General features: G+C 39.7%; 1 long non-coding RNA gene across 1 annotated transcript in view; it reads right to left on the minus strand.

Moving 5' to 3' along the window:
• Window positions 1-6,299: 6,299 nt before the first annotated feature.
• LOC118156688 overlaps window positions 6,300-18,678 on the minus strand; it is a 24,815-nt gene continuing 12,436 nt past the window's right edge. The window contains exons 3-4 of the long non-coding RNA XR_004746385.1: window positions 11,300-11,312; window positions 6,300-6,733 (exon numbers count right to left, since the gene is read on the minus strand). This is a non-coding gene — a long non-coding RNA (uncharacterized LOC118156688). The remainder of the gene's footprint in view (window positions 6,734-11,299; window positions 11,313-18,678) is intronic.

Genomic DNA, 18,678 nt, shown 5'->3' on the forward strand with positions numbered 1-18,678 from the left:
GCTACACAGCTAGCCAGAAACCAGGGACACCATCCTTAGGGAAAGAATGGAAGAGCCAGAATCCACTGCCAGCATATACATGAGAAATAAGAATGGGAGCTTAGTTACTAACCAAAGTAGACACAGCTTTAAATGGGACAATTATTAGGCCAGCTTGGCTGTGCACACCCTAAATGAGTGTTTCTTTGTGCAGTTTTGGTGACTAAATTTTGGTCAACTGGCAGTTGACAGGTGGTACTCTATAAATCCAGCCTGTGCCAAATTCATTCAAGATCTGTTACTGTGGAGCAAGTAATTTACCAGTGTGAACAAACCGTTCTGTAACAATAAATGCAGTTTAATATTTTGGTAGTCTTCCAGAGGAAGAAACCATTGGTTGAAACTTTTAGGTAAAGTTTGTGGGAGGATCTGATATGTTAGGCTTTCGGTAGTTCTGAAGCAGGAGAGAATTTTTGTTTGATAATGTAGCTAATGTGTAGTGAGCAGTAAAAAGCAAAAAAAAAAAAAAAAGTGACACAATATGTAAAAATGTAAAACCACTGGTGTAAATGAATAGTGTACAGGAGGAACACTGAAGGGATGAATCACAGAATCACAGAATCATCTAGGTTGGAAGAGACCTCCAAGATTACTGAGTCCAACCTCTGACCTAACACTACCAAGTCTTCCACTAAACCATATCAGTAAGCTCTATATCTAAACGTCTTTTCAAGACCTCCAGGGATGGTGACTCAACCACTTCCCTGGGCAGCGTATTCCAATGCCTAACAACCCTTTCAGTAAAGAAATTCTTCCTAATGTCCAACCTAAACCTCCCCTGGTGCAACTTAAGCCCATTCCCCCTTGTCCTGTCACCAAGCACATGGGAGAATAGACTAACCCCCACCTCACTACAGCCTTCTTTAAGGTACCTGTAGAGTGCAATAAGGTCGCCCCTGAGGTTTAAGGTTTGTTTCTTTAGATTTGTTTTGATATAGTGATTCATGGAAGAACTCTACAACTCAAAACAAGTGAGTTATAAAGTAGGTATATGGTTTGTTTTGCACTGGGCACATGCAAGATAGCTCCCAAAGGCATGTACGCCCTAACGCAGCAACTTGCTTTGGTTATATGCAGTGAAGAGTTACATATGCATGAATTTTCCCAACACCTATACATATGCATAACCTATCCCCGCTTTGTATTAAAATTAGCTCCAAGAAGTCATTTCTGTAAACTCTTCCCGTCTGCACTTGCGCAGTACCTACTGGTGGTGGTCATCCTAAGGGTCATGGGGATGAAGGTTGATAACTCTTCTTCATCTCCACTAGTTGACCCCCTGCCTTTGTACAGACTCCTTGGCTCTTGTCCAAACCAGAAGGTCAGTCTCAGCTGGTTTTTGAGACCGGTTCCCCATTTTGTCAGGAAACATCCTCTTGGGGGGCCCCGAGACTCCTTGTTTTGGTTAATTTGCACAGTAGTAAGCAAAGCCACTCAGCAATATCTATTTTAATGTGATTAAGCAAGCCCCCATCTTCCATTCCTGGCTTTAGTAATTACAATTGTTTTATTTAGAAATCATTAATGCAATTAAGGAAGCCCCCATTCTTCTGTCCCTGGCTTCAATAGTACCTCGTTTAATATTGCCCCAAAGACCTTTTGGAAAAACATCATGATTCTCTCTTTGATTCGGGAATGACTGAGGCTGCAGTATTCCGAGGCTATCAGAGGAAGAACCAGCACCTCAGACACCCACCTCATCTGTTTTTAACATCAAGCAAAGAAAGAAGAAGCCACAAAGGACATCAAAAAACATATCAGAAGAGCATAAATAAGCCTTCAACTGTTCTTGTGTGTCAACAATATTTCTTGTAAGAGAAAAAATGACGGCAGATTTGGTTCCTGTGTACAAACTACCTTGAACACTTTAAAAGTCTTCCTCTGAGTCACTACGAATAGTGATGATTTCCCAGACCCTGTAACAGCTTTATCTGATTTTTCAGACTGAATATTAAGCAAAGATTTGAAATAGAAAATGGCCCAAAAGATGAGAAAAATTCTATTATTGCAGACAAAGTTTGTGGCACTTAAACATGATGGCCTTAGATTTTCATAGTGGGCAGCTACACAAGAGAGACTACCAGAGAAGGCTTTGGTCCAGAACTCCTCCCGGCCTGTTCTCTACACCTAGTTAATATACTGGGCTCATGCTAATATCTTTGAATAAAATTAGATACATTTACAAATATAGGCTGGGATCAGCCTAAGGGTGCTGGTCTGAAACTGTACCCAAAGCAATAAGAATTGTTTTAAAACAATTAGTTTAGCTCTGGTACACAGAACTGTGAGGAGGGAAATAGGTTCATTGTGGGATTGTTTCCAAATGCCAGTCTAAACAAGCAAGGAGCAAAGAACTGATTGCTCAGGGGAATGAGGGTGTTTGGGAAGAGATGATTGCTTCCTCCCTTCTTGCAGAAGTTCAAATCCAGTGGAATCCAGTGGAACAATGGCTACAAGTATTCTCAAGAAACCAAGTAATTCCTATGGCAAGAACCTGATATCAGAGCACTGTGCAACTGGCAAAAGCTATCTTGAAATATAGTCTCTCCCTTAGCTTACCTCAGTGAGAACTCTCTGTTCACACTGGGATGGCTTGGGGTTTGAAATGAAATTTGCTAAAGAAGACAGGAATAAATCAGTAGGTGATAAGCTTTATTGGCTAGTTTTAGATCAAAGGCTGTAGTGTAATGTCATCATTTGAGAATGGCTGGATATTTGAGGGGTTACAACATGGTACAATTTCTATTGCAAAAGTTACACAATAGATGTAGAAAAGTGTCCAGGAAACAAGAAACAAAGAAAATCTGTGAGGCAGTATTTTGCCAAGCAGATCTTTCTGGTACACATGAATAAAGAGTAGTAATTTTTATTTGATTTGGGTTTTTAAATTGGTTCACAACATAACAACCATTGTTTGGGAAGGCATTATCAGGGCCCTGACTTGCCTCACCTGTGGCCTCCACCCCACACTCATGGAACCAGAAGCTCTATTTAAGCTAACCCTTGGGGTTTCAGCCCCTGTATGAGCTATGTTGGAGCAGTCATAGGTCACAGCCATGCTGAGGAGCTGCTTGTTCTGCACCTTAATCTATGTGCTGCCTTGATCTGGGGCCTGGTTTATCTACACTGGCCTGCCTAGTGATCACTGGATGTGATTTTAGCCCTAACCTATAGGAACGCTTTCTAGCTTGACTTTAGACCTGCCTCATCACCATAATAGTGTCTAAAATCTGGTTTCTTTGTGGGACCTGGCCACTGTCTCTGGGTTTGGCCTGCTCAGTCCTTTAGGTGCTGTGGGTTGGGCTCTGGCTAATGAGGTCGCTGTGCTGGTGGCACTGGGATCCCCCTTGGCTTGTGGCTCACCTTCCTTTGGAGAACAGCCCTGCTCTGCTTCTGCCTGGCAGACGCAAAGTGGAACAGACTGTAGCAGAGAGAATGAATTAGATTTGGGATTTGGGGATGAGACATATGTGGGTCAGGGAAGAAATTATGAATCATATGTGTTTCTGTAGACTTGTAGAACCACAGGAAATCTATTAAGTAGCTACCATTTCAGTGAACACATTTATGATGAGATAGCAGAGAAAATCAGAGTAGATGCTGGCAGTTCAGCTGGCTTTCTTACCCCTAAGAGGCAAGAATTAATGTTTCTTATTCCTTTATTCCTTCTAAACTAGCAGGAGTGCAGACTCCTCATCCTTGGCTGGGGGTTAGAGACTTCTGCACATCTTCTGCTTGGTGTTCCTGTAGACTAACAATTCTTTAGGTCACTTAGAAGCTTTGAATTGCAAAATGAGAAACCAAAGTGTCACATGCTTCCTGGGTAATATTTGAAGACAGCCTTGGATAACTAAGTAATACTAATGCTTCTAGTATGTGAGCCAGGAGTAGTACTTTCCCAGACTGGGGGTTGCGCTGGGACAAGGCCTAGATTACATCATCTCTTCTACATAACTATTTTCATTTAGGGATTCAAAGGAAGCTTAGGCACATGGACTAGGACGAAGTTTCCCAACTGGAGAGATGGGGACTGCAGGGTAGGCCATAGATCAGACTTTTTCAGTAGCAACAGTTGCTGAAACAAAGATCATTTGTGAGACACCTCTCAAGTGCTGTTCAGTTTCACTGGATCTAAGGTAGTTCCTGGCAAAACTGTAGACTATTGTGTCCACCCTACAGAGCAAATCACAGATGGAACTACTTGGAACTGGGAGTTTGAGTCTCTATCGCTGCTTTGTGAAGTCAATGCTTGTTTTAGCTGTGATAATCACTGAGCAGCTGAATGGTTTGGGGAACCAAACCATTTGGGGTTCAGAAGAATTCCTGAAAATATCTCTCTTAGATTTGATTTGGACTGAAATCAAATCCTAAAAATCCACTTAAACTTCTACTGAACCACAAATCTTTCATTTGGACCAGATCTGTTTGGAAAACTTAAACTGGATAAATCTTGGGTAGGACTGTACATAGAACCGATGTGAATACAAGCAATGTCATTGAAGATAATTTGGGGGGCAGTCTTTGAAATAACCTATCTGTTGTGTCCAACTGAGGTCATTTCCAGGGTTAAAATTATCCCTTTCCCTTTCTACCAACGGTAAATGGAGAGAATACCTGTCAGCCTCAAAATTGCAAAAGCTGCTTGTATCTAGTAGGATACAATACATGGGGTGTGTCAGCTAGTAACTTCCACCCACACAACAGGTGCTGTTCAGGGACCCATTGTAAAAGATGCCTCCAAGGAGCCTGAAAAAAACTGCACAAGGAGTGGAAAGCTCCAAAAAGAGATGCAGTGGGGTTTGGAGTAGCACATGGGAACATCAGAATAGAAAGACAGTATAGTCTCTTAATTATGTTTATCATTCTTCTATGAAGACTCTGTTATTTCCTTTTGGAGGTAATTTAAAGGTGTCAGACTATCCTAAACTGCAGTGATTAGTAAATAAGTTAGTGAAATGTGGTTATATACTGCCTTGATTATTATCCTAATTACTGTCTTTTACTTCTGTAAGCTGTAAGAAGCCGTAAAGCTTCCTCATGGTGATGGAACTTCAAAATTCAATGTTCAGAACCAAAGATACAAAAAGCTGCTCAGGAATTCACAATCTGCAGCCACAGTCTTCAGTGGGAATCTCTTTGAAGGGAGTGCTGTATGTGTGTGTGAAAAACATAGAAGAGAAAGCCAAGCGTAAAATGAACAAGCACTGGGACTACGGTTCTTACAAAAAGCTAAAGGAGCATTTTTCAGCTGAATACTGTGCCAGATGACTGTGTTGTGAGCTGAGACAGTCTCCTTCTATTTGAGTCTTTTTTTTGTTCAAGCAAATGGGATGACATCAGGAAAACAGTTGACTCCACCAAACAGTTTCTGCTCCTCACTGGAACAACCTGCAATGCCCAAAGTTGTGACTCAGCAGGTAAGAGGGGTCATGACGTGTGCTAATTGCAGAATAGTTGTGATGTCTTAGAAAATAATTTTGATCCTCTGTTCATCACGTGGATCCAGTCTTGTCATTTGTGAACCAAAATGGGGGGCAGGATTATCGGCACAATTAGAAGTGGATCCACACCATAAATTTAAGGGACTGGTACAAACAGAGGCAAGTCCACAGTAGGAACGGTATTGTTGGGTGCCAAAAAAATTTGAAAGATTATACTATTATCTTGGAAAATAGAAATCTTATGCCAGTGATGTTAGAACCTCAGAAATAATGTGTCAAAGACGTTCGAACTTTTAGAATACAATCTCTTACTCTTACAATGTCATCAACATGTTGTTCTCACTATTTTCTATGACAAGAGAATTTATTGAGTCAATTTGTCTTCAACATGTTAAATGTATTATGTGTAGGCAGGTAAGCTAACCTTATTTATATAGTATAACAAGGGAGAATGCTAACTACACTCACTTTTGCACTTTTGAAAACTGTCTTCTAACAGAAAATACCACACATCCATTTTCAGAGCTGCACTTTTGTCACACCTGACCTAGTGTTTCTCAAGAGAATTGCTTCAACAAAGAGGGGGATAATTCTACCTGTGGTGTTGAAGTGAGAACTTTGGTTGGCTCATTACTCTGCTTAAACTGCTCTTGCACCAGGTATTCCTTCATCTTTCCTACAAAAAATCTCTCTCAGAGTAAGACCCTGAAATGTCTGTCCCCCTTCTGCTTCATGCATTACTTTAATATTTCCAGCTCTACCTTTTTAATTTCCTTTTTTTCCATTGCTTTTCTTGATTTACCAGGGTAATTTCTCTTCTTTCTCTGCCTTTGTTTTTGCCCTCTCCCCTGGCATAGATAGAACAAATGAACACTCATCCCTTTGCATTTCCTCATCCTTAACCCTGGCGATTTTAAATCTGCTGTGTGCTCCCAGGGGTCTCAGTTATCTAATCTAGCCAGCTCCTTCGGACTTGGTTGCCATTTTTTTTATTATTTTTTTTTTTTGTCACTGGTATAACCTGTGCCATATGACATCCCTCTCCATCACTGCACACAGACCACATGCTACTGGCACTCAAGTCTGAGTGGAAAATGGGCTGGTTTTTGTCAGTTCCTCATCTTATTGCAATCTCCTAAGACTCCAACTCTCCAAGAGTTTTGTACCTGACTGAGGTGGTCTTCCTGCTGAATGGCTCTTCCTTTCATGTTCTCTTTTCCACTTGTTGGCTCCCTATCCCCTTTATGCTTTTCCTACATATCTGTTCCCTATACATACAACTGTGATTGTGGCTCTGTATTCCTTGGCATACATTTCCTGACAATCTCTTGCAATCAATTTGAGATCAGCAGTTGGCTATTTGAAATCTGAATATCTGACTTAAATACATGCTCTTGAACTTTTTCATCTTTTGTCTTTTCATTTTCTCAACACAATTCTCTCTCTTCTCAAAGCAGATAATTCCTGTTTTCATCTTATTCATTTGCTCTGTTTTTTAATATCTTTGTCATTTCTACTCTTGAAATGGCTGTTAATCGATATCCATTACATACATTTTAGCAAAGTGATCATCCCATGCAACTAAAATTTTATAGCAGCACTTTCCCTGCTAGCAAAGGTGGGCTTGGTAGTATTTATAGGTGATTAATGAATCCTCAAGTTAGGTGCCTTCCTGTTTCTGAGAGGAAAACCATATGCTTGACTTTCCCCCCTTCAAGAAGAGGTGATGTAGCTGATTTTGCCAAAAATATGAAAGATATCATATGCAGAGACAGGATCCAAACTAGTCCAAGGGGTTTACAGCTTGAGAACCATTGTCTAGTCCCTCATCATTTCTCTTCCCATGCTACCAAGTATTTTGTCAAATTTCCTTCTCTCACTCAAATAGTGGTCCTTGCAATATTATATCTCTTGTCATAGATATTGCAATAGGTCCTTCTTCAACAGCTATAAAGTCACCTCACTTATGCAAGTTAAGCCATATGAAGCCACAATTCTTGCATGCTCGTGTCACAGTCCAGCATCTTTTTCCCTTCCAAATTTAAATAACTGCATTAGCTTTTTACCTCATTCCACATGAAGCAGAAACTGATTGCTGTTAACTTTCAGTCACTTGGTACTTCTGTCTACAGATGTATGTCAATTTGAACCCAGCAGGCACATTACTTTTACAAAATAGTAGGGACCATCTATATTCCCTGCTACCCTTCCTTTAAGCAAACCCATGTGCCTAGAACATTGTGCTGGATGTTGTGCCCTGCAGCCTCACTTTTATTCTCATGTTCCTCTTCAGTTCCATTCTAGTGTCCTCTCCTTTCTTCTGAACTTCGCCATTTGTGTTACTAAATGTTCAAAAACATTGCTCCTTAAATATCAAAACTAAAATGCTGTGGTGCTTTATGGAGATGTACATCTCATTATTCCTCGTATATTCCTCATATGCCTGATGTCTAAGGAAGAGCAATCTTTGACACAAACTTTTTTCATGGTTGAGATATTTGTATAGTCACTCTGTCACATGGATACCTGATGTCTAAAAAGATCTTAATCTCAAACTCATATAATAGCAGACCTTGTTGTTTATTTTCTGTCACTGTTATCCTGTAATTACTGGTAATTTTGCCTCACCTGCTTCACTTTTTATTAGGCATTATACATTCTTCTATAGGCATTCCTTTGATTAAGTTTACATGCATATAAGTTTATAGGTGGCACCTGTTTTCTGTTGTTCAGACCATCACCTGTCAAAATAAGTTTTCTGCCAAGAAAATATTGTATGTATCTTTTAAACATGCTAAATCATGTATGTAAACTACCCTCAAGAAGTTCTACTGGATGTGAGGATTTTGTAGCTTGGTATAAAGGATTTGTGAAAATAGTTCTGTGTCAGTGCATATAGAGGGAGACACTTGATACTTTTTTCAGTTTTAATGTTTTTGTTGAAATAAAATGATGTTATTGTATGTGATACTGTATGTGACTCTGCCAGAGTATGTGATTTGTTATTGTATGTGATATTGTATGTGACTCTGGTAGAGGCCACATCTTTGTCTGCATTTTGTACAGTGGCAAACAAACATTCAATGCAATATCCTTGATACACAGGCAGACAATACACAGGCAGACCAATTTGCAAATAGGGGTGCTTTAATAACATGTCTAAACACGCAACTTGGGCACTTTATTAAGGTCCTCAGGGCTCATACAGTTAGTATTTTGTCAATAATGCTGGGTACTTCATAAAAGCAAGACTAAACAAACAAACAAAAAAGAGATTCACTTGAGACATAGAAGTTTGGGCATTATTGAAACCACAAAGCAAAAAAGGTGCAGGGCAATACAACTGGTAGCTGCTGAAACAGGTCTGGCAGTTGGAAGAATCTCCGTGTTTCACCAATGCAAATCTTTCAAAGGCAAGAACTCAATGCACTTCAACTTTCCAAAGCTGTAGCAGGTAAAGAGATTTGAATGGTCCTTCTAAATTGGATGAAATGACAGCTGTGTAAAAACATATTTCCAGTATCTAAATGTTTTAGGGCTTTGAACTATAACTGCACTAAGAAAGTATGACTAGTAATGGAGCACAGTGTAAAATATGAGATCTGTGCACATATTATAACCTTCATGATGTTTGGATTTTACTGTAATGAATTACAGAACTGTGTCTAAATACGGACAACAGAGTTGAGCATTTAAAATTTAGGGTTAAAAGATGGAGCTACAGTGTCCATGTACACTCCATGGGGCAGGGTCTGATTTTTTCTCAGCATTTGCAATATGCCCCAATTAATCAAAGGGTCTGACCATGGACATGGAGCAACAAGAATTACAAGATAAATGAATCTTCAAGAATCACAAATCATAGTGCAGTCATGTCTGAGAGAAAATGTCATTAAACATGCTGCATACATATTAAAATTAAGTCCACTAAAGGGATGCTTAGTCAGAAGATTTTACAAAGCTGGGGGCTTTGTATACAAAACCCATAATACATTGTGCTTGTATATTAGGTGATAATTTCCAGCTTCCTTAATTTGTTTACATTTTTCCTAATTACTGTCCTTAATCTTGTTTCATTACTTCCCACAATGTTAAACCACATAAAAGCATCTACAATGTGCATAGTACTTATCACTGTCCAAATGAAACTATAACAAAGCCTAAATCTGCTGATTTTGTGGCTGTGCGGAGGCATCTGTACTGGAGCAAGGTCACAGAAGAGGGCCACAGGTGAGGGCTCCTTGGCTCCAGTCTTGGATCTGCCAGTTGGAACACAACCCAAATGTCTGGATGTGTCCCTACACTTTATCTTGTACCTGAAGTACAGAGTTCACATCTCTGATGCCTGCCGCTTAGGAAGTTAATACATTGCCCGCTTTCCAGGAAAAGCCCTAAGTAAAGAGAAGAGCCTTTTCTTAAATAAAAAGGGGAGTAGAAGATGGGCCTTACTTTTTTTTTTTTTTTTTTTTTTTTTTTTTTCTCTCCAAAACTGTCGTAGCCACCAACCTAGACCAGGGCAAACAACAGCCTCAATGTCATCTGAACAACTTCTCTTAAGCATCTGGCCACTTCTTTCCAAATTTTCATTTTTCAGAAATGCTCAGAAATAAAATATTTTAGGTCAAACAGAACGTTTCTTTTAGCTTGAAAAGGAATGTTTCCCATTTCCCTAAAGGCAAAAGTGACTGTGGGTCATACTGAAACCAAAAAGTATATTAGATTCAATTACCAAAATTGTTTATTCTCACAGCTTCACGGCAGGATGTTTTTCATGGCAAATTAACAACTGTATATGCGTTGGGACCTTCAGATGAAAGAGACTATAGAAATTGAAGGGATTCTTAGGTATATTTAATTTGTCTTTAGTAACTGGATAAAGGAAATAATCAGTATATTAAATATACATGAAGCATTTTTGGAATATATAGTCTGTTGGAAAGGAATGAATGGTTTAAGTTATTAGTGGGAAGTGAGGTATATATAATCCACTGTGTGTGGTTGTCATCAAAGCCCTACCAGGAATGAAAAACTAAATGTGTTATTTTTACCTTTTTTTTTTTCTTCTTTTTTTTTTTTTTCCTGCTCTGTTTGTGTCTTTGGCAGAACAAAAAGAGACCTGGATAAAATGAGAAAGATTGTTTTGCATTTATCATGATTGTCTTTGAGGCACTGTCTTTAGTGTGAAGGCTCAATAAGCTTTTCATTTATTATTTGCATTACAGAAGCCTTAACTGGTATTAAAACTCTATAATCCCAGGCACTCTGTGTACTCACAGTGAAGAGCAGTCACTGCATCCAGAGTTTGTGATAAAATAGGACAAATGATGAGAAGTGAACAGGGTCACAGAGGATTATTGCTGTTTAATTCTTATCTGGAACATAAAGTAAGTTTTTGGTTCTAGTCTGCTGCAGCCCCCGGGCTTTACTCTCTCAGAACGTTCTGCCTTCACTTGGCATTTCTCTTCTACCAGCCCATAATTTCATCACAAGTATCATCTTTCTGTCCTCAGATTTCAGTAGAGGTGGTGGATGAGTGTAATACATGATTCAGTAGATGGTGCACACATGGATGGCTTTGCTCTTTGAACTTTGTTGTGACAGAATTTTAAAAATATGCATATTCCTTTCATCTCCCAACCCTGACATGGCAGGAATGTTCATTTAAAGAAGAGAGTGATAATGCCAAATGAGATTAATCGGTCTTAAATCCTTACCATTTGTAAAAGAAAATGGGATGGTACAAGCCTAGTCTGATTTTATTTCAGTATTTTAACAACAGATGCAATGCCACCTTTGTTATTATCCTTTATTCCTCAGACAGTGTTCCCCCTTCTAATTATTACTTGTCATCTTCAGTAAGATGCAGAAATGGCATTCTTTGAGCTCAGGTAAATATCAAACTAATCTTACTTGTAATGACATGACTGCGTTCACTGGAGAGTGAAGTGTAATGAACTAAAAAGGAATTTAGTATGCTTTCCAAATTAAATAATGTATTAATTTCTTTCAAACAGAGGTCCCCAGCCCCACTTGAAAACAGTGGTTCTTTTCAATACCTCAAAAGTTTGTGGGCACTTTTGGGAACAGCAGCCAAGAAGCAAAAGGCATTAGGGCTACCTCCTTCTGTACAGTGCTCTGTGGGGAATAGCTGGACATGGTCCGAGCTGCCCATCACAACCCCACGGGGGCTTTTCTGGCTGCCAGCCATGGTACCCTGCACGGGAACTGTCTCTGTAGGTGGTGGAGATGCGTGCCAGCTTCTGACAGAGGTCACCAGCAACAAGAGGGAACACCAGCCCTCGACCATCCTCTCTTCTTTGTTTTATATCTCTTCAGCCATGGGTACTGAGACACATTAATGCTACAGCTTTTGCTGCCATTCCCCACCATCTGAGCATCCCTTCACAATGGCAGCTACCTCTTGCATTCCATCGCATTATGTAGCATTTTCTTTGCAACCTTAGTTCCTGTAATCATATATATATTATATATATATTATATATATTAGCCCTTCAGAAAAGGCTAGTTTTCAGTTTTTGTGATTGCAGACAATAGTTTGGATATATAAATTCTGAAAGGTTCAAAAATCAAAGGCAAGTCAAAATGCAGGCTTGATTCTTCAGTGTCTCCCTTCAGGCAGCTCTCATTTTATATACATTTTTTTGGTTGTTTTAGGTGTATGCTTATTTAAAAGGCATAATGGAAGATAAACTCATTCAATTTACTGGTTTTAACCTTTTGGATAATTCTTCAGGATTCTGCTGAAAAATTTATGTTTTGAATTATTTTTCTGCCAACAGTTTTCTCTTTGAAACACCATTTTTCATTTCAGGAAAGGTTCAGAGCAAAAATTCCAAGTAGTTTTATGCAGAATTTAGCAATTATTCTTTGCAGAGTGGCTTGAAGTCACTAAAAGTAACATTTCTTGAAGCAAGATGGAGCACAGGCATGCTTTGCTATGCTGCAATAGAAGTAGCAGAGTTAATGCAGCAGAGAGTTGAAGTGGGAGCCATCCATGACTGCTTTAATGCACCGGCCTCAGCTGAACTCCTTGTGCTCTAAACACATCTATACATGCAGATGTGTAAACCTATAGATGGAAATGTATACAGTTAAAACAGAGAAAGCACAAGCCCATACTTAACCACTCTTTTCAGAACAACCATTTTCAAAATAGACGTGTTCTTATTCAGAAGGGGACTTTGGAAGAGTTAAGAAATAAAGGAATATTCGGTGGAACTGAAAAATTTGCACACTATCACATATACAGCAAAACCAATGGAACTGGCCTTAAATTTGCCATTCAAGACCTACATCAAAAAGTCTCATATTGTTCATTTAAATTCAAGTCAATTTTATTTAAACCAATACTTAATGAATTATCTTTTTCACTTTGGGAAAAACTCAAGGGCCTGCTTCACAGGCCTATTTTATAAGCCTTTCCATTTTTCTATTTATTATTCTTGTGTTATTTCAAAACAAGTCAGTAGTATTCATAGAAATCTTCGCAGACTGATGTTGGAATGTCATTTTTTTTTTCATGAAAACATAAAAAAGCTGTTTCAATCAGAATTCACAAAGAGCTGGTCTTAATTATTTTTGAAGTAAAACATAATTTCAATTCCTGCACTATGGTGACAACTCAGGAAGTTTGTATTATGCATTCTTTTTAATATCCCGGATTAAGGCAAAAGTAAGAAGAATCTGTAAATAAAATGTGTTTAATTATTTTATTTTTTAAATAGGCTGTCAGGATGTTTAGTTAGGAGAGGGGCATTGAAGCTGCATTTCCTGGGAGGCCAGGAAAATATTTATACGTTCTGTTCTGCCCCCCAAGGAGCGTTTGGGGGGTCGGAAGCTCTGTGACTGGGCGGTGTCCGCCTCGAGGAGGAAGCCCACAGAAAGTCGGGGCCCTGCCCGGTAACGCGGTCTCCTCTCGGCCCGCCGGCCCCGGGCGGCCGCAGCCGCCAGTTCCTCAACGCCCGAAGCGCTGGGCGGCCGGCGGACACCTGCTGGCCCCGGCGGCTGGCTGCAGCCGCGGAGGCGGCCGAGCTCAGCGATGCGCCTTCCCCCTCAGCTAGCCGTTCCCTGTCAGCGCCGAGGTAGCCACCGCCTCGCAGCGGGGCTTTGCGGCGGGAAACGCCGAGCCCGGAGGCCACGGGGGCCACCGGCTCGAAGAGAGCAGCGGCGGCAGGGCCGCGGGCGGCGGTGCCCCCTCGCGGCGAGCTATGGGAGAGCTGAGAGCAAGGTTAGGTGCTTCTGCCCGGCTCCTCACCTTCGGAGACATCAGATCTACACTTGGGTATTTCTGCAGAAGACCACAGCACGCGCAGGGACGCTAGCTCATAGCCACCCCTCTGGGCCTTTGAGGTCCCAACCCTTATGCCTGTTATTTTTAATATTTGTGTGAAAACGCTAACCACAGTCTGGTCTGACAGCCACAGGCAGGAGAAACACCTGCAGCCAGGTGATACTGAGGTGTGTGATATCTAGGTAAACAACTAAATACACAGATAAATTGCTCACTTGATCTATAGACTGGTCATTAGATGGCGTTTTCTTCTAGGTCATTCTTTAATCACTAATGCAGCCTCACCAGTGAAACATTGAAAAAGTTACTTTTCTCCCTTTCCTTGATCTCTTTTTTATGCCAGTGAAAGTGGCACATTCTCACAGGGAGCTACTTTTTCCAAAACATCTAAAATTATGTTATGGATTTTTGCTTTTTAGCTTTTGAGACTGCATTTGTAAGGCTTTGGAAAACAAAAGGTAACATTTGACTTATTAAAATAATAATATTCTTTTATTTGGCAAAGGGGGGCAGAATTCCTGCTTTTTAAAACCTCCTCTTTCTTTTTCCTGATGCACAGGTGAAAAAGTATATTGAAAGTATCAGAAACTATTTTTTCTTATAGCTTATTTCTCTCAGAAAAGGGATTTGCCTTCCTTGCTTTACTTGAAATGTGAGAGGAAGGTTATGTTCCAACTCCATCTAGTTTTGTGTTTGTTTTTTTTTTTGTTGTTTTTTTTTTTTTGAAGGAGAATGAGTGAGAGGAAGCTAAAGGAGCTTTTTACTCTTTACTTACTTTGTTACTTTGTTTCTTTTTCCATGGGAGAAGAAAAATGGTGACAGAACATTTCTTCCTACACAGTCTATTTCAAGTTCTTTGCCATTTTCTTTGTGAAGGGGATTAGAGAGCACAGAACTGGAATAAATCCCCTCCAAAAGTGCAATTTTTTCCCCAGATATCTCCCTTCTCTAAGACAAATGTAAGATAGCAAACAACATTAAAAGTGTTTGCTTTTAAAAGTACTCATAGGAATGGTAGTAGTGTTCTTTCTTAGGTTTTCAGTAACTTTATCCTCCCCTGAAGTGTCTGCTCTTTTGTGGAAGTTGTTTCACTTTTTTAGTAAAAATCTGCAAACTGAAATTTTCTTTCAACAGAAGCAAAAATAAAAGTGAGAAACTTGACAGAAAGAAAAAAAAAATCCTGCCAACCATTTTCCATAGTTACATGAAGTGAAAAATGGAGCCATTGCTGGGGCTGCTGTCTCTCGATGAGTAAATTCACATAATCAGCATGTAGAGTGTAAATCGGGTGTTCTACATGCTCTTTTTATCGTTGAGATCTAAACAAGGCTGTGAAGAAAGTCTTTAGTCACTGCATAAAATCTCTGTTCCAGGACTGTCCGGATCAGCTCTGTACATGTAGTCATCCAAGACAGAAAAAGTAGCTCCCTGTGGGCATGTGCCACCTTCACAGGAATAAAGAAGATATCTAAGGAGAGGGAGTAGCAAAATGGGAATTTAATGTTTGCCCATCAGCACCGTCAGAGGTATGACAAAGAGTTAAGCAGAGACTGAGTCTCTTTGTGCCTCTGCTCCAGAAGGACAATCTTATATTTTTAGAGTTGATAATTTTGCAGTCTGCTGCAACACTAATAAAACTATAGATTGTTAAATATTTGAAGGTGTAGCTCTTTCTGCAGGCGGATTGCTCTGATATCTCCTTAATCAGTTGCCAAGCTGGGTTATCTCATGCTCTGTGTTTCTAATCTATAGACCAGAGCATGCCATTATATGTTTAAAGTCATATGAGGAAGTTATGGCAGAAAACTTCTGCCATGTTGCTATTATGTAGCTCACAGTTCTCTAGGAAATCTTAGAAAGAGTCCTGGTTTCACCATCCTAAAGGATCCAGTGTCTTCCTGAGTTTCTCAAACCCCAACCTTCTCCATTACAGTAGAGAACTGAGACTCAGAATTTTCCTTTCCTGGTGGAACCTTTTCTTTCCTATAATTCCTGTTATTACCTAGGATAAAGCATGTCTCCCACTCATCTGTGTTACCCATCAATGGAAGTATAAGCTTTTCTGAGTAATTGCTAGAGGACTTAGTTGACTTTTAAGTTCTAAACAACTTTCACTTTGCTGCTTTTCCTTCTGTGTAGCAGGGAAGGGTGCAGCTCCACACTCAGTTATGTTCATGGTTTCCTGATTCAGCCTGGTGAATTCGCTAAAGAGTTTCCAGACTGGGTGTTGTTGTGCCCTGTATTATTGCTCTTTGGACCAGAGCATACACTCATATATATTTAAGGCCATATGAGGAAAATACAGCAGAATTTTTTTATGGGAAAGTATTGGTAGGAATACCTATTAATATTTTGCTAACTGATCACAAAACATGCTTTAGGGTCTTCTCCAGTTTTAGTGGCTTCATTGAGATCTGTTGGAAGACTTGAGTGTGAGGCAGTGATCTCACAGTCAGTTACCGTATCTGGCCTGGAGCTGGGCAGCAGACTGTCCACTTGACCGTGAAAAAAATTGTATTGGTCTCCATTGGACCTGCACTCTGTGGGCTAACTGTGCTACAGTTCCTGGGAAGGCTTCACAGAAGAGCTAATCTAGTCAGAGATATGCTGTCCTGTTGCATTTTGAGAGTCAGCAGGATGCTGCTCTGCTCCTTGCATATAAAGTTGCTATTAATCCCCTATAATTCCAGGCACATAAATCAAGAAGCTTTCCTGAGCTGCCTTTATAATCAGTAGAGGAAGATCCCTCCTGAGGATAATTCAATTTGTAAGTAAGGCACAGTGCATCTTCAGAGAGCAGTTTGGCTCACTTAAGTGGTTCAGATGAGGTGGAATCTGATCATTGCATCTACCTTCTTCCCCAATAGAAATGCCAGTGAAGTCTTTGTTGCATCTGGGTCACAAAGCATCAGGAATGACAGCTGCTGAAGAAAATCAGGACATAGACATACAATACAAGTAATGACAAAGATCTGATCAGTCCTTCCAGTGCTAAAGAAGGACAGTCAGGGCAATGCTGACCTGCTGATATGACCTTATCCTGGCAAGCGCTGCTTGCTGAGTCAACAGTGGCTCATATCTCCTCTAGTGCTAGCCAGGAAGTGCAGCTGCTACCCTGTCTTCCCCTTCCTTGGCTGTGGTCACTCCAGGGCAATATCACACTTCACTCCCCATAAAAGAGTTTTGCTCCAGGAACCTCCATCTGTAGCAGACTTTTTTTTTTTTTTTTTTTTTTTTTTTTTTTCTCCATAAAATAGGAGTTGTCTTCCACCCTCAATGAAGGGTCAGAGTTATTTGTCTACAAAGCCTTTCCTTGGGAGTGGCACAGAATAGAAAGGCACATTTCTGTATCTGATAGGGATGAGGGAGACCCAAAAAGTTAGGTTTTCATAGCAGTTTGAACCTAAGTCAGCACTGCCACCAGCATACTGCTTCCCTTGTACCCGCACTAACCTTCTAGTGAGCACGTTTGGGGCTAAACCTGCAGAAAGCTGAACATTTTTTTCTTCTTAAGCTGAATTTAGGAGTAGTGAGGATTTGTAGGTTAGAGGGAGGGTAGGATACCACAGCACTGCCATGGTCACTCAGACTGCAGCCCTAGCCCCCATGCAGCAACAGATACTGAGCTAGCTCATGGGCTGTTCAACCACCTGTACCAGCCTGTACCCACACAGCACTTCCTCTTGTGGGCTGACCAGAAAATATTTTGACATCCTTCAGCCTTCATCCGTATTGCTGCAGTGCAATGTTTCTATTTGTTAATCAAATAGGTAATTAGAAATACTCTCGCAAATTGCCTTGGTCTAAAAATGCTCTTGATTCTGGTTTCAGAAATTCCAGATGAAGGAATTCTCCACAGGGAGGCAGCAGAATACCTATGCTTCAAACTTTGGTGCTTTTTTTTTAATTATTTTTTTTCTCCTTTTTATTTTAAATAACTCTTTTATCCAGTTTATTGTTTGGACAAGAGATTTTATGAATTTTAAGTTCAGCTGAAAATTATTATTTTTTTCTTGCCAAGACAAAGATTGCCAAGGTCAACATTACCCTTATTTCCCACTGAGCTGCCACCAAAATGATTTACAAGTTACATAAGAGCCAATTTTGAAAGAAATATGCATTTAATTAGAAACTAAAAATCATGGTGTCTCATTGAGACAGTATAATTAAAGTTTTGTCAATATTTCCATTATTTGGGGGGATTTATCACCCCAGGAGAAGAAAGCATTCTAGTCTGCTGAAACTTGGAATTTTATGCCTTGATACTATAAATATAAAATACTTACTATAAAATAAATAGTATTGCCTATAAAATAGGAAATAATAATGCTATAAAGCCCAGCATTTCCAAACCAGGTATTCAAATATCATAGAACAAACACGCCTCCCTTTCAATTTATGTGATTGTCTTAAATATCATAACACTTTAAAGAAAATAAATGTAAGGTTTTTTTGTTTGTCTTCTGGCTTATAAGACTTTATAATTCATATTTTCAAGGTGTTTCTCTGCAACAACAGGGATAAAAGCTTGCTTCTTTTTACTTTCTTCTAAATGGAAGTTCAGATTTTTGCATACTCAAAGGATCCCAGAAGCTGGGGTTTTGGAAAAGAAAATGCAAATATAGGACATTTAATAACCCACAACTTCACCAAGTTCAACTACATTTAACTTTTCTGGACTGCCTGCATTCTTAGAACAGTTTGCTAGAAAACAGAGGAGAAATGCTTTAAATAAAATAAAAGCAGAATGGAAAAGCCAGGAAGATTTAGACTATGTGTTTGCTTCAGTCAGAAGCAGTTGAATTTAAATGTGTCCTTCAGAGAAATGACAAATTCTCTTTTTTCTTTTCTTTTCTTTTCTTTTCTTTTCTTTTCTTTTCTTTTCTT

The sequence above is a fragment of the Oxyura jamaicensis genome, chromosome 1, assembly GCF_011077185.1.
Source record: "Oxyura jamaicensis isolate SHBP4307 breed ruddy duck chromosome 1, BPBGC_Ojam_1.0, whole genome shotgun sequence".
NCBI lineage: Eukaryota > Metazoa > Chordata > Aves > Anseriformes > Anatidae > Oxyura > Oxyura jamaicensis.